The sequence below is a fragment of the Plecotus auritus genome, assembly GCF_963455305.1.
Source record: "Plecotus auritus genome assembly, chromosome: 10".
In the NCBI taxonomy this organism is placed as follows: domain Eukaryota; kingdom Metazoa; phylum Chordata; class Mammalia; order Chiroptera; family Vespertilionidae; genus Plecotus; species Plecotus auritus.
Genome location: NC_137785.1, coordinates 43,783,244 through 43,799,050, shown reverse-complemented (window position 1 = coordinate 43,799,050; position 15,807 = coordinate 43,783,244).

The following is a 15,807-nucleotide window of genomic DNA, read 5'->3' as shown; positions in this document are numbered from 1 at the left end:
CGCAGCTGAGCGCCGCCCGGGCGCCCGCGGCGGAGTGCTGGCTGGGAACCTGGGAACTCTCTGCTGTACACCCCGGGGAGCCGGCGACCGTCAGCCCCGAGGTACCCCTCCGTGAGCCCACAAAGTGCGCGGCCTAGGGAAGCGAGCTCTCCATGCGCCCCTCACCTCGGGTTTACTTTCCCAGAGTGTACCCACCAGTCGCTCACAAGCATCCCCTGAGCCGCACTCCCAGCCCTGAGCCAGCACTGTACCTCTCTCCCTCTCTCCCTCTCCTTAGGACAACTGTGCTGTAGGGAAGCTGGAGGCCAGTTCATATATTGCAATAGCCCCTGACAAATGTTTTAAAAATGACGAACCAGCCCTGGCTGGTTTGGCTCAGTGTCTAGAGCCTCGGCCTGCGGACTGAAGGGTCCCTTGATAATGGTCAAGGCCACGTGTCCGGGTTGCATACTCGATCCCTGATGTGCAGAAGGCAGCCAATCAATTATTCTCTCTCATCATTGATGTTTCCATCTCTCTCTCCCTCTCCCTTCCTCTCTGAAATCAATAAAAAATATTTTTTAAAAAAATGACGAACCACACAATTGACAGCTTTTTATTTTGTCAACTAAGGATATGTAAAAGCATGTAAAATTGCCATCTATAACTTAACTTTTTAAATTCTCACCCAAGGATATTTTTTCCATTGCTTTTTAGAGAGAGGGAGGGGGCTTGGGGCGAGGTCAGGGGGGAGAGAGAGAGAGAGAGAGAGAGAGACATCAGTGTGAGAGTCACATGGATTGGTTGCCTCCCGCACATGCCCCAGTAGGGGCAGATGGAACCTGAGACCCTTCTGTCTGTGTGTTGATGCTCTAACCACTGGGAACACCAGCCAGGGCTTTAAATTAATTCTTTCAACAAACAACTGTGAGCACCTAGCCTAGCAGATACGGTGAACTCCACCTGTGTGGTGCTTCAGGTCTTGGGAACGGGGTGGAGCTGGGGTGGGGGGATGGAGAGGCAGGGCGGGAACTGGCTATAAACAAAGAAGACAATCTCTAAAATTTATGCGGGAGGGCAGGTTTCTTTATATAGATCTGGGAAGGGGACATTGGAGCTGAGATGAGAAAGAGGAAGCCTTGGGGATAGACGAGAGAATGTTCCAGAAAGAGAGAAGCCAAGTAATGCTGAGAGCTGGACGAGGAAAGTTTCTGTGAGCAGAGTGAGTGGGGATGAGATGTGGCTGGGATATGGGGCAGGCAGATAGTGTAGGATATCCATGGTACATTTTTAAAAAAGTGTATCTTTGTTGATTTCAGAGAGGAAGGGAGAGGGAAAGAGAGATAGAAACATCAATGGTGAGAGAAAATCATTGATTGGCTGCCTCCTGCACGACCCCACTGGGCATCAAGCCTGTAACCCAGGTATGTGCCCCTGACCGGAATGGAACCTGGGACCCTTCAGTCCACAGGCTGACGCTCTATCCACTGAGCCTAACCGGCCAGGGCTCCATGGTGCATTTTTATCTCAAGAGAAGGATTTCTTTTCTTGTCCTGATACATGTTTTAAAAGATTACTATGGCTTCTGTAAGGAGGATGGACGTCAGGGGGCCGAAGGCAGAGGCGAGAGATGAGTTAGGGAGCTACTGGAGCAATCCAGAGGAGGGGCAATGGTGAGAAGGTCCAGGTTATAATCTGGAGGAAGAACTTACAAGATGGGTTGGATGTGGGGAGGTGAGGGGAAGGAAGAAGTGCACTTTACTGAGGTGGGAATACTGAAGAGAACCAAGTCTGGGGAAAATTGGAGAGTTCCATTTTGGACATATTAAACTTAAGGTGGCTATAATTCATCCAAGTGTAGATGTCCAGTTGCAATAGGATATATGAATGAGTCTGGAGTGTGTGTGTGTGTGTGTGTGTGTGTGTGTGTGTGTGGTGGGGGTGGGAGGTAGGGGGCTGGAGATACTCCTTGGGAGTGAAGGGGCTCACCTAAGGAGGGAGGGAGTGAGACTGGAGAAGGCCTGGGCAGAGCCACAGGGAAATCTAACTTTAGAACTAAAATGCCAGAGGATTCAGGAGTGAGGAGTGAGGAAGGAGGAAACCCAGAAGGGTTGGATCACCAGGCTTACCTGCACATCCCACAGAAGAGCTGCTATGAGTTCCATCGGCCTTTCTTTTCAGAGTGGAGGGGATGGGGCCCAATTGTAGGACCTTCCACAGATATTTATTAGAGCAAAGCTTTGTTCTGAGCCTGGGACAACAATGGGTACTGAGGACCCCTGGTGAAAAAGCAGACAGGATGGTTTGTGAAGTGGCAAAGCCCTTCTTCTCTCAGACCCTGGGGCCTCTGGAACCCTCTTTTTGAATAAACAACCTCCCATACCAGCTCACCTTTTTGTTGTATATTTTTGGTTTTATATTTTTACCTTCCTACATTAATTAATGTCATTTGGACACATTTCTTCTATCAATAGCTATAAACTTTTTAAAATGAAACATTTGAGTTTAGGTTCTAGACACATGTAAATATTCCACATGTATCTCCAACGATCAATGTTCTCCTAAATAACCACACTACAAAATCACAGTCCAGAAATTTAGCATTGATGTAATATTATTATCAAGAATGCATCCCACATTCAAATTTCCCCTACTGTCTCAATCATCCTTTTTTTGATCCTTAAAAATTGCCCAAATTTGGCCAGTAGGAGTCCCTTCAAGCTGCCTCTTGTGTGCTTTTCACATCAGGAGACATATCCTGATGTGCACACCAATTTTTGTGGCTTCAGCTTGTACCTGAACTGCTTAGCCTCCTGGCCTAGCCTGCCTCTTTCCTGAAGATCCCACATCCCATGATGCTCCCTCAAGTGGAGAATGCTCATTCCTGAGCCCCACATAGCAATGGTCTGTTCACTTCCATATTCGGAGTCATCCCTACTCCTTTGAGGTTTGTCGTAGGTGGGTTATAAGATGGGCTGGATGGGCTAGACACCCAACGTAGCAGTAACTTAAACAAACATGATAGAAAGTTTATTTCTCTCTTGAAAGAGTCGGGGTTAAACGGGTGGCTCTGCTCTGTGACGTTCTTGCAAGTCTAAGCTCCTTCTAGGTCTAAACGCCCTCATTGGCAAGGTCTAAGATGCCTGGCCGCTGTATCTACATCCCAGCCCACAGGAAGGGAAAATGGGGCCAGGAATGGTTCCCTCTATTCCTTTAAGAGTGAGACCCACAAGTTGCAGACATAGCTTCTGCTCACATTATGTTGGCCAGAAGATAGTCACAGGACCATAGGTAACTGCATAGGAAGCTGGGAAGTATAGCCATGTACCCAGCTAAAAACTGGAGGGGGGTCACGATAGGAGAGTGACGGGGAGAGTGGATGGTGGGGGACAATCAGGAGTCTTTGTCACTGGGCTTACTCATTCAGTTTCTGCTCTGCTTGGATGATTTCATGAAGTGGCCCCCTGGACTCTTCATTTCCCTGAAGTCTCTGGTGCCTCATTCCATCCCAAGTCCTGCCATCATCAGCATTGAGGCTGCGATGAACACTAACCTCACTTGATTCCAGGAACTGCAGCTCCTCTCCTCTTCAGTCACCCCATGGCCTTGACAGTGTAGAATATTATCATCACACAAAACTTTCCATTTCTGAAATCTTAAGCCCAACATCCCTGGTTTCCATGGTGTCAGTACTCTCTCCATGTCCAGTTTCAAGTGGCTAATGGTTTAACAACTGGCTCACAAAATTCCTGAAAAGTTAACAATTGGCTCTCATTAGCTGGCATGAGCTGGTTCCTGCACACCACTGCCTGCATTCCACTCACATCTGTTCTTTGACATCACTGGGACTCTGTGGGCCTTACGTTTTATTTTTTGCCCCTTTCTTTTATATATGTTATTATTTTTTAAAATTTGATTTCATAGAGGGGGAGGGAGAGAGAGAGAGAGAGAGAGAGAGAGAGAGAGAGAGAGAGAAACATCAATGATAAGAGAGAATCATTGATTGGCTGCCTCCTGCACGCCCTCTACTGGGGATTGAGCCCACAGTTGGTGCATGTGCCCTGACTGGGAATTGAACCATGACTTCCTGGTTCATAGGTTGATGCTCAACCACTGAGCCACGTTGGACAGGCATAATATATGTAATTAAAAAAAAATGCTCACCAGAGGGTATGTTTTCATTTATTCTAGAGAAAGGAAGGAAGGGAGAGAGAGAGAGAGAGAGAGAGAGAGAGAGAGAGAGAGAAGAGAGAGAGAGAAAAGTAAACATCAATCTGTCGTATGTATCCTGACTGGAATTTGAACCTATGACCCTTCAGTGCATGGGGCGATGTTCCAACCAACTGAGCCACTGGCCATGGACTAATATTTGTAATTTTTAATAAGTCAATCTACACGAGTAAGGAAGGAGCAATTACACAAATCAGTAAGGCAGTTGTGAGTTAGAGCCCAATGAAAATTTGATGGGTTTATTTAATTTTAGTTTCTGTTCTTTTACTTTAGTTTTTGTGGACGAGGTTAGGAGCCAATGCCCTAACCTCTCTTCGCCTTAGTTAATAATATAATGTTTTTGGCTCTGGCCAGTGTTGGTCAGTGGTTGGAGCATTGGACTATGTACCAAAGGGTTGAGGGTTCAATTCCCCGCCCAGTTGGGGTGCGTACAGGAGGCAACCAATCAATGTGTCTCTCTCACATTGATGTTTCTCTCTCTCTTTCTTTCTCTTTGTCCTTCCCTTCCTCCCTTCTCCTCTCTCTAAAAACAAACAAAAATCAGTGGAAAAAATATCCTCAAGTGAAGATTAACAACAACAAAATAACTACAACATTTTTTTGGGTCATTCCGCTGTTCTTCCAGGGGCCCTTGGACAGACAGGCTGCATCTGTGGAAGGTCACAGGGGCAGGAGCCCTTTCCTGAGGAAACGCTAGAGGGTTCCACCAAAGCAAAGAGCACACACAAGTGGCAGATGGCCCGAGTCGAGAACAGGAAAATATTTGCCAAGCTGCGTCCAAGATCGTTTTCCAGAACAGGTAAAATCATGAACACGTGCTAAAGATTTCTTTAAACTCAAAAGTCCCTGAGAGGATCAGGCAGATGCTATAACAAGTTCAGGAGAGAATCTTAAGGACAGGTGTGAAGCCACGGCCAGCGTGGCCTTGGGTTCAGAGGCTTGGAGAAAGGACTGCTGTGCAAATTGATAAACAAGACAAGAAATATAAATTTGGAAATTATGGGGGAAGCCAGGGAAAGCTTAGATGTAGTAGCCAAGTTCCACCAGTCTCCGTTCCCATCTCCTTTTATTTACTAGAGTACACTATTGCCTTTTAGGAATGCAAACAGACGTATCAATGGTAATGTTTATTTATTTTATTTATTTTTTTAAAAATATATTTTATTGATTTTTTTACAGAGAGGAAGGGAGAAGGATAGAGAGTTAGAAACATCAACCAGGGAATCAAACCTGGGACCCTTGAGTCTGAAGGCTGTTGCTCTATCCACTGAGCCAAATCAGCTAGGGCTCAATGGTAATGTTTAGTAAACAGTAAGATTATCAGGTTGGGGGAGTTTGCTTTAGGCCATTGAGTCAGCAGTAGGTAATAAAATGCAAATATTCACCTTGTGAATATTCAAAGAGCCCAATTCAGCCTTCTGATCAGACTTCTTGCATTTACATTAATTACTGTTGATCTTGGTTCTCAGCAGACAGGCCCATTGTAGATCAGGAATAATGAGATGAATGCACAAAGGAGGCAAAACTGATTTATTCCAAAGGGGGAAAGCAGCATCAGTTGAACATCTGCCAGACAGGATCAGCTCTGCGTGTCTACAAACAAGAACTTGTTTTTTGTTTTGCATTGTTCTTAATTACCTATAATTTACAGAGTTGTAAAATAGCATAGTTTTCTACTAAAAGCCCAAATGGAAAGACATTGCCTTTGCTTAAGATGGACAAGTGGGGTTCTACATGGTCTTAGAGACTTTGGGGCTTGGGGAAATGTAGCCAGAGAGTAACCCCGAGGAGAAATGATACCCACTTGTGGGTCTGACCTGGCAGGCTTGGAACGGAGATTGGGCATCTGTGTTTTTCAATAGTTCCATGAGGCACCCCGTTTGAGAACCAGTCTGTTTTCATTCAATTTTCCTCCTAAAGGAAAGCCCAGTGCAAGAATAATCTAAATGCTTAGTTAAGTATTTTTCTTTAAAAGTAAACATTTCTGTCGGTGGGGGTACATTCTGTGGCATTTGGGGACAGAGGGTTTACTTTCCCAATTCTGTTCTAACTCTGAGGGGTTTCATTGAGCCATCCCTATCAGGGTGGGGGTCCTTCAGGTGTGTGGATCAAGGGGCAATGCCTGCATATTGCCCACGTGACCTTCTGACTCAAGCCCAGGTGGCAGAGGGGACTTTTGATCCAGTTAAACTGCAGCAGGGCAGAGCTGGCCAGTGGGTGGCAGTGTAGGCTTAGGAAGAGAGGCTTTGCAAAGCCTCTCTTCCTAAGCCTGAGCACTTCCTTGCCCATCTGAGCCTCATCACTGGTGTGAAAGAGAGCGGGCAGTTCAATACATCCTGAACTTTACATGCTACATCAGTGACCTTGGGAAGTTATTCAACCACTCTGTGCTCAAGGGTCTTCGTATGCAAAATAGGGATAACTGTACCCATTATGGGATTAAATAGTGTAACTATGTGTAAACACTTGAAGCAGTGGCTGGCAGATATTAGTATTATAATAAAAATATTGGCTGTTTTTATTGTCATTGTTATGATTTATCAGGGACTGTGGATGCCTAAGTGAATAAGATAGGCCCTTAGAGAGCTCACAGTTTAACAAGAGAGGCAGAGAGGCAGATGTTGTGGATGATTGCTAAGAAAAAAGATGTGCATGGTGTGTAGATGGGACGTGGAGGTAGAAGTAACTAGAACACAGCTTCCCAGAGGAAGGAGTGCTTGAGAATAGCTTTGAGGAAAAAATGAGGCAGAGGATCTTGGGGTTTGGGGAGCCAAGTTAGGGGACAGCATGCCAAACAAAGAGGGCAGCAAGGAGAAGGTAGGCAGGTTTGGGAGCTTCAAGTTCAAATCCTTCCATTTTGGACCAGAACGCTAGGAGCAAGGGAAAAAGTAAAGGGAAAAGAGACAGAAGCGGTAGGCAGGGGCCAGATCAAAGGAAGCCTTGAAAGTCAGCCATACAAACTTGAACTTAACTGCTGTGGATCTGTGGTCTTCAAGGAAATGCACACAACCTCTCCTGCAGTGTAGGGGGTAAAATAGAGCTATTTAATTTGTAAATGTTATCTCTTTGAGTATTTATTTTTCTGTATCTGACAATGGAAGCAATATATTGGTAATGGGTACACAGACACGACTTATACTAGTAAAGGAATATTGTGTGTTGGTGTCCATAGTAGGTTTGTGACTACAGGCCATGCAGAGACGACTTTTATATCAGATGCTCAAGGAAAGACAGATACTCCAAGAATGGCTGGTACTCAATGAAGGTCAGGTATTTATAGTTGTAAACATTATTTTATTAGAAAGATAAGTAAATTCAACAGAGTCTTCATTGTATTTGAGTAGAGTTAGTGACCTTGGCTGGAGTTGCTAGGAAGAAACTGGGTTTCACTCTTGGATGAGAGGAGTAGGAGACGGGGCCATTGCTAGTAGAAAGGGAGGCTATTTTTCTGGAAGAAAGAGATGGAAGCGCTCCAGAGGAAGGGGACCTAATAAGGGGGTGAAAAGTAGAAACAGCTTCTCCAGTATGGATCCCCAGGGCTTGCTCTCCGGGAAGCATCTCCCTGCTACCTTCCACACCAGAGAAACCCCTTCTCTTGTCAAAGCGCTCATTTAAAAGAGTTAGAAAGCACGAGTCATACAAATGTAAAATGAGTCTGTGTCAGATATTTATTTAACTCATTGTGACAGAACTGTGGTGTAAGAAAACTGGTTCACATATGAGTGAAATCATATGGAACTTGTCTTTCTCTGACTGGCTTATTTCACTTGGCATAATGCTGTCCAGGTCCATCCATGCTGTTGCAAAAGGTAACAGTATCTTCTTTTTCATGGCCATGTAGTATTCCATTGTGTAAATGTGCTACAGCTTTTTTATCCGCTCATCTACTGGTGGGCACTTGGGCTGCTTCCAGATCTTGGCTATTGTAATAATGCTGCAATGAACATAGGGGTGCATATATTCTTTTGAATCAGTGTTTCAGGTTTCTTCCGATATATTCCTAGAAGTGAAATCTCTGGGTCATATGGCAGTTCCATTTTTAATTTTTGAAGTAACTCCGTACTGCTTTCCACAGTGGCTGCACCAAGCTGCATTCCCACCAGCAGTGCACGGGGGTTCCCTTTTCTCTACATTCTCGACAACACTTTTTTGTTGATTTATTGATGGTAGCCATTCTGAACACACAATAAAATATACAGATGATGTATTATAGAATTGTACACCTGAAATCTATATAATTTTAGTAACCAATGTCACCCCAATAAATTCAATTAGATAAATAAATAATAAATAAATGAACTCATATATAAAAAATAAGAAGAAGAAAGAAAGAAAGAAAGAAAAAAAGGAAATTGGTTTAGAGGCATATGAGAAAGACCAAAGTATTTCTGGCCAATGAAAGAATGTTGAAAGAAGATTACAAAGTCAGTTCTAAAACTGGCTTAATTCTTGCAGGTAAGATGACCAGTTGCCCATGGTAGTCCTGGTTTTAGCCCTAAAAGTCCTGTGTCCTAGGTAACCTCTCAGTCCTGGGCAAGTGGGAACAGTTTTGGTCATCAAACCTACAAGCGATAAACTATAAACTCTGAAGTTACTATTTCTACTAGATAAGAAATCTTTTTCATCTTTACAAAAAGCATTTGCAGTTGACTAATCTAAAAGAGCATCCAACTTTTCAGAGCCTGAACTCGATTAATAAGTCAAACAAAGACACACTATTTCTAGGGAATCAATAATATTTGGGGGGGTGAAGGCTGTTAGTCAATACTCCATATGACCTTGAAGACATGCAATGATCTTTTGCCTTATTTTCAAGTGTTGAGTAATTTTCCTTAATACTCTGTAAAAGCAAAACAAAACAACACACACACACCAATACTGTTTCTACACCTTATCCACAGCACCCATTTCTCTAGAGGAAAGAAAAGTTGTCAAGGGCAGGCCCAGTCCTCAGAGCGTTGGGGGGAAGTCCTCATGGTGTAAGCTGTCCACTTACATAATTAAGAATTATGTCTCCAACATTATGCACCATTTCCAAAGGTTGCAAAGCTTTAGAGCCCAGGGAGTTTAGAGTTCATGCCCAAGGGACTGGGCCCACACAGATAATTCAGATAATTTCCTTATCTTAAAATTCCTAATTATATCTGCAAAGCCACCCTTTTCCATGTAAGGTAATGTATTCACAAGTTCCAGGGAGTAGGATGTGTATATCTTTGGTGGTGGGGGGGGGGTGCAGTATTCTGTTTACTACACTGCGGGTCTGAAGTTCAGGAGTGGGTGGGCTGGGTGGTTAGGGGGTCTCCCCCAAAGTTGCTGCCAAGAGTTTGGCAGGGACTGCAGTCTGCTAGGCTTTAATGGGGCTGGAGGATGTATCTGCTCCAAAGGCCATTCACACACATGGTGGGCAAGTTGTGAAGAGACAACTTAATTTCTCTTCCCCAGGAGCTCTCCACACGGCTGTTTGGTGTACTTACAACATGGCAGCTGGCTTTTCCCAGAGCAAGAGATCCAAGAGACCAAGGTGGAAGTTGCAATGCCTTTTTTGACCTTTGCCTTGAAGGTCACATGGTATCGTTGCAGTATTCTATTGCTTGCACAAATCAGCCCTTATTAAGGACCATGCAGAGGCTTGAATACCAGATGGCAAGGATCATTGGGCCATCTAGGAGACTGGTTATCCCAAATAGTTATTCTCACCCATCTTTTGATGTGTGGTATCCTTTGGAATTTCTCCAGACTGTGGAGACTTTTGCACAGCAATCTCTGGTTTTAGAAAAAGTCTAAAAAAGTAGCCTATATAATAAAAGGCTAATATGCAAATTGACCGAATGGCGGAACGACCAGTCGCTATGACACGCACTGACCACCAATGGGCAGACACTCAATGCAGGAGCTGCCTCCTGGTGGTCAGTGCACTCCCACAGGGGGAGCGCCGCTCAGCCAGGAGCCCTGAGCCAGGCTCACGGCTGGCGAGTGCAGCAGCGGAGGCGGGAGCCTCTCCTGCCTCCAGGGCAGTGCTAAGGATGTCTGACTGCCAGCTTAGGCCCGCTTCCTGCATGGGGAGTGGGTCTAAGATGTCAGTTGGTCATCCCCCAACGGCTCCTGGCCTGTGAGAGGGTGCAGGTTGGGCAGAGGGAACTCTCCAAGTGCATGAATTTGTGCACTGGGCCTCTAGTGTCCTTATAAAAAGGGGACATTTGGCCCAGATGGTGTGGCTCAGTGGATTGAGCATCACCCCATGGACCAAGAGCTACCCAGTTCGACTCCCGGTCAGGGCACATGCCCAGGTTGCAGGCTCCATCCCCAGTAGGGGGCATGGGCCCATGCACTTTCCTCACACTGTTTTCCTCAGTATGTCCTGTCCTGTTCTCAGCCCCATGTTGACCAGTACCAGGTGTAGAGTGATTCCCAACTCGGGTTTCACAATGTTCCAGGGAGGGTGGTTGCATATGGGAGATGGCCTTAGATCAGAGAGAGTGGAGCTCTGATGACAAGAGCCAGATCCAGTACTAGTAAAATCTAAACACAGATGAAGTGTGCTACTCACTACCTTCAAACCTCTCCATGCCACACTGTTTCCCTATTTGGGTCACATGTTGCCCCCAGCAGGCTGCAATCTCTCCCTCCATATCACCTATTCCCAAAATTTGCTCAAAGTACACTTTACACAGAGGGACAAATGATCTGTGCCTAATAACATTACCCTTCCCCACAATGGAAGCTTCCCGGGAGCTGCTGTTTTATGGTTAAGACCAGGGGTCCTCAAACTTTTTAAACAGGGGGCCAGTTCACTGTCCCTCAGACCGTTGGAGGGCCAGACTATAGCTTAAAAAAAAAACTATGATGAACAAATTCCTATGTGCACTGCGGGCCCGGGACGAGTCAGCTGCTATGCAGGACAGGCAGCGGCACCCGGCGGGCCGGATAAATGTCCTTGGCGGGCCGCATGTGGCCCGTGGGCCGTAGTTTGAGGACGCCTGGTTAAGACAGTGCCTGGCATGTAGTAAGTGCTCAAGAAACATATGTTGAATAGAGGAATAAACTTCTTCATCTTTTAAAGTTATTGTTATTATTTTGGATTACTAGCAGTACTTACTTATAGTAGAACTATCTGAAAATAGAGAGAAGTGTAGAGAAGAAACAAAAGTCATCCATAAATCTACCATCCCTTATTCCAAATAATGTTAATGCTTTATTTTTTTTCCAGTAATGTTGACATCCAATCCTATATACTTGCTATTGTGAAAGTGCTTTAAAATAGTATAAGGTGGGCCCTAGCCGGTTTGGCTCAGTGAATATAGTGTCAGCCAGCGGACTGAAAGGTCCCAAGTTTGATTACAGTCAGGGGCATGTACCTTGGTTGCAGGGTCCTCCCCTGCCTGGGTCCCTGGTTGAGGTGTGTGCAGGAGGCAACCAGTCGATGTTTCTCTCATACCGATATTTCTCTCTGTCTTTCCCTCTCTCTTCTACTCTCTCTAAAAATCAATGGAAAAATATATTTAGCTGAGGGTTAAAAAAAAATAGTATAAGATGGTATTAAAGATAATAATTTATAATTTCCTAAAAATGGTCTCTGGGTCTCAAGTATTCTCTCCTGCATCAATTCCTGTGCCCAGTGGCCATCTTCTTCTGTTTACAATCTTGACGGAGGGAGGGGGGAGAAGGGGAGGGAGAGGTAGGATTATCTTAGGATATGATGAACTTTGCAAGAACTAATTAATTTTTAAAAGTAAGCCCATGCTTGCCAGTTCCTCTGTACTGGGGCTGGGGGAGAGGGAGGCTGTAGGAGGTGGAGGGTAATGGGTAGTGTCACAAAATCAAATTAACAACCAGAACATGTTGTGTGTTGCAACTCCAAAAAGACTGGGAATGATAGTTTCCCAGCAGCAATGGTCCTGTCACTGTGTATGTGAAGGACAACCCTTCTAGCAAGCCAGCTCCAGGGCCCTGCACCTTCTGTGCTGGGCCTCTTCATACTACAGTTCTCTCAAAAGGTCTCTCTTTTGAGTTGATGGCTTGTTTAAAACCCAAAATCTAACTTAAAACTTTGTTTTTAAGTCTTCTCATAGCAGTGCTATTCTGAGAACAGTAGGACTAGGAGAGAAACTTTGGTATTTATAGGAACTCCCTTGTTTGGCTCAAGATCAGCCACACATTGTCAACAGACTAAGACTGGAACCCAAATTCCATTACATCTTTTTATTTTGTCACACCAGTACTGCTGTTTGCTCCTTGTTAGGGCTTGAATTACGTCGCTTGGTGAGGATGTGGAGAAACAGGAATCTCATTCATCAATGGTGGTGAAAGGAGTTTTAGCAGTAAACTAGACAGGTTTAGGGAGATTTAGTAATAAAGAGGGCCCATGGGGGAGGAATGCATAGGTGAGGGCTTGGAGCTGCCAAAAGGCATACATTCACAAAGGGGGGAAAAAAAGGGGGGGTGCCACAGGATAAGGGGAGAGGAAGACATCCATTCACAGAAGATAAGGAAAAGCTGCAGGGTATGGGGAGAAAAAGGAAACAAACTTTCAGAGGATAGAGAAATGCTGACAAATGGGAGAAAGAGGAAAACAAATTTTCACAGGAGATAGAGAATTCTGCTGAAGGGGGAGTGAAAGAGGGGAGCACCGGTGGGTTTTGGGCTTTGAAGCTGATACAGTGACCAATAAGAAGGGAGCATCAAGAGACAAAGAATTGCAGCCTTTATAAACCTTAGCAAAAAAGAGCTTTGTGGGTTACCCCCTTGGGACCCCCACCCTACTTGGGAGTCTGTATTTGCTTCCAATAAATTTCCACCCTTCTCATCTACCACCTTTTGTTGGTGGCTTCATTCTTTGAATCCATCTGGACAAGAACCTGGGAAAGGAAATCACTCTTGCATCCTGCTCAGGAAAACACCCCGACTCAGTGGGAATGCAAAATGACAACTACTTTGGAAGACAGATTGGCAGTTTCTTACAAGGTAAACATAACCTTACCATCTGATCCAGCAATAGCGCTCTGTGGTATTTACCCAAAGAAGCTGAAAACTTATGTCCACATCAAAACCTACTTGATGTTTATTCATCATTGCCAAAACTTGGAAGCAAACAAGATGTCCTTCAGTAGGTGAATGAATAAATAAACTCAAGCTAAAGAAATAGCTTAAGCATTATCAGAAGACCCCAAGCTTTCTGGATCTTCCATTCTCAGCTATCATGTTACCAAAATGCACATTACATATACACCAACAATCCAATAACTTAAAGTAAGTTTTAAATATTTTGGATTTTTTTTTTTTTTTTTTTTTTTTTTTTTTTTTTTTTTGCCCTGGCTGAATAGCTCAGTTGGTTAGAGCATCATCCCAATACACCAAGGTTTTGGGTTTGATCCCTGGTCAGGGCACACAGAAGAAGCAACCAATGAATGCGTAAATAAATGTAATAACAAATTGATCTCTCTCTTTCTCTCTGAATCAAAAATTTAATATTAAAAAATATTTTGGAATTTTTGTTGCTGTTTCCTTTTTCGGTCTGTGGTTTTGCTATGGCAAAAGAAATTTAAGAAATTTGAGGGTTACTGTACCACTTACTAAGTACCTGGTCAAAACCACTCATGATAACGATAAAAGTGACTGGCAATCCTTGAGCAGGTTCTTCCTGGTTACAGATTTGTGGTTAAGGTAGATCAGGGAGCCAGTCTCTCTGGTTTTGTGTAGGAAATGGGCCTCTGTGATCCATCTCCAGCATGGTCTGCTTTTGATAGAATTGTTTGCTGAATTTCCCCAGGGCAAACAGAATGTAGGGAGGAGGGAAGAGGATATAGGAACAAAGAACTGGATATAGGCCAGCATCATGGTGGAAACCCCTGAGGCGCCTGCCTCAGCTAGGCAGGGGGAGGTGGAGGCAACTGGAAAAGGCCTCAGCCCAACTTTTATTTTATTTTATTGTAGTTTTGCACATTATTTTATTTATTTATGTATTTATTTTTATGATTCTTTATTGTTGAAAGTATTACATATGTCTCCTTCCCCCGCCCCATTGACCTCCTCCATCCTGTCCCTCCCCCCCCCCAGGACCTCCCCACCCACCTTGTCTGTGTCCATGGGCCATGCATATATGCATACAAGGTCCTTGGTTGATTACCTCCCACCCACCCATCCTCTCCCCGCTTCCCTCCGAGACTCTACACTCTGTTCCATGCTTCCATGTCTCTGGATCCATTCCATCCATTAGTTTATTTTGTTACTTAGATTCCACATATGAGTGAGATCATGTGATACTTGTCTTTCTCTAACTGACTTATTTCACTTAGTGTGATGCTGTCTCAAAGAGTAAGAGATTCTTCTTTTTTATTGCTGCATAGTATTCCATGGTATAAATGTACCACAGCTTTTTTACCCATTCATCTACTGATGGGTACTTGGGCTATTTCCAGATCTTAGCTGCAATGAACATAGGGGTGCATACATTCTTTCTGATTGGTGTTTTGGGTTTCTTAGGATATATTCCTAGAAGTGGGATCACTGGGTCAACAGGCAGTTCCATATTTAATTTTTTGAGGAAACTCCATACAGTTTTCCATAATTGGCTGCACCCCACCAGCAGTCTGCATTCCCACCAGCAGTGTACTAGGGTTCCCTTTTCTCCACATCCTCGCCAGCACTTGTCATTGTTGATTTGTTGATGGTAGCCATTCTGACAGGTGTGAGGTGGTACCTCATTGTTGTTTTAATTTGCATCTCTCTGATGATCAGTGACTTTGAGCATGTTTTCTTATGTCTCTTGGCCATCTGTATGTCCTCTTTGGAGAAGTATCTATTTAGGTCCTTTGCCCACCATTTTTTTTTTTAATGACCCAATGGGAGACAGCAAAACCTAGGTGACGTAAGAGGAAACAGGTGACTCCATAGTACTCAGCCAGTGAGGAACCGGAGGGGGGACTGAATAAATGGGTTGTGTTTGCTGCCCCAGGTGTGCCTGTACAACCAGACAGACACCCGCTCTTGAGAACATATTAAAAGTCTCGTTTTCGCCATACTTCTGTCTCCGAGTCCGTTAATTGAATTCGAACAGGTGAGCATTTCTCACAGTTTGGACCCCAGATCCATCACCTGGTAGATTTGTGAACTTGAGCAAAATATTTAACTTTTCTGGACCCAAGTACTTCAATGAAGTGAAATTTCCCTACATTGAAAATGAGCGTAATAGAACTGACCTCATAGGGTGGTTGTAAGAATTGAATGACTTAAGATATGTAAAACATCTAGAATTGGGACTGATATATAGTAAGTTCTGTGTAAGTGTTAGCTATCATTTTTATTTTCTCTTGTATCACTTTACACTTGGACCCTCCCATATTTTGCCAGGAGGGAAAATATAAGCTTGAAAAAAAAACACCATTTTTATTTAAAAGAGGGGAAAATCTTGATCGAATGACTTAAAGATGCACGGAGAAGGACAGTTGGAAGAGGACCTCTACTGCCGTGTTGGAATCTTCTCCCCACTCTGCCTACATCAGACCCCGCTGAGAATCGGCGCTCAGTGCTAAAAACATCAAAGTACACGTGCTTGCCCAAATTGTCGTTTGAGTTGGGGTGTATTTTTGGTCTGATTTATTT